General features: G+C 37.4%; 1 non-coding gene across 1 annotated transcript; it reads right to left on the bottom strand.

The window, feature by feature from the left end:
- Positions 1-677: 677 nt before the first annotated feature.
- Positions 678-841, bottom strand: LOC143672210 (U1 spliceosomal RNA). The gene has a single exon (XR_013169679.1). It is a non-coding gene; the product is annotated as a U1 spliceosomal RNA (small nuclear RNA).
- Between the last annotated feature and the right edge of the window lie 295 nt (positions 842-1,136).

Genomic DNA, 1,136 nt, shown 5'->3' with positions numbered 1-1,136 from the left:
GTGGACACTGCCACCAGACTGGCTCTGTTGCATAGTGCCAGAGGGTGCTATGAGACAGGCTGATAGAACCCTGGAGCCCACTGTCCTGTTTTCCAGAGGACTAATGATGCTATACTACAACAGCTGTACAAAGACCTTAACTTCTGGAGCTATGACTGCCAGAGTGAAGTGGTTAGAACCAAAAAATAAATAAATAAATAAATAAAGACACAATTAGTATTAAGGTCTGCTCCTATGAGGAAACAGTACATATAGTATTATAAGTTTAACATCTACTGTAGCTCAGAAAAACTTGCACATTAATTAGTATTAAGTGTATACCTATACACTAAATGAATATAACAGTATCTCTTTAATATTAAATTATATGCAAGATGACATTAATCATGTTAGGATTATAGCAAACTAGACCCATTTTCTGAGTAGTTAATAATTTTTCTATGAAATGGAAAATAGCCCTCATGAGCACAGTTTTTATTTTGTTTTCCATATGTTTGTTTTTCTGTTGCCTATATTGTATCTGAGAGTTTATGTCCAGAGCATCTTACAGATTAATTAAGAACTTCTTTGCCCTTGCTCAGCAATTACAGAGATAAGATCTTCACCCACTTCCCCTTTGTAAGAAATGCCCACAACATGCTGCTTCTTTTTTTGTTGTTGTTCTTTTTTTTTTTTTATAGGGGAGAGCACGAACGCAGATCCCCACTACCACAAATTATGCAGTTGAGTTTCCCACATTTGGGGAAATCACAGGGGTCAACACATCCGGAGTGCAATGGGTAAGCCTCGCCCTGGGAAAACCACCTACGTGATCATGGTATCTCTCCTGCCAGGTAAGTATCCATGCTGCTTCTTAAGAATAAGAAAAAGTCGTATACAAGGGGTGGGGGGGATTTGACAGCTGGATAGCTTGGAAAGAAATACTTAACATAAAACTTTAGCTGGAAAATGCTTACTATAGTCTTCAGTAGCTAGAAGAATGTTTATTATGATCATTTCATTCAAGCTGGCTTGAGTTATTTTAAGCCTAAAAGCCCTTGTTGTAATAGCTTGCTGTTGATCTAGTCTCAAAAAGTTTAGTCACTGTTCTTCTCTTGCTCTATTTGTAGGGATGAAACTCCATATAGGCTAATATC

The sequence above is a fragment of the Tamandua tetradactyla genome, chromosome X (assembly GCF_023851605.1).
Source record: "Tamandua tetradactyla isolate mTamTet1 chromosome X, mTamTet1.pri, whole genome shotgun sequence".
In the NCBI taxonomy this organism is placed as follows: domain Eukaryota; kingdom Metazoa; phylum Chordata; class Mammalia; order Pilosa; family Myrmecophagidae; genus Tamandua; species Tamandua tetradactyla.
Note: the sequence above shows the minus strand (reverse complement) of the source record. Positions and strands in the feature narration are given on the sequence as shown.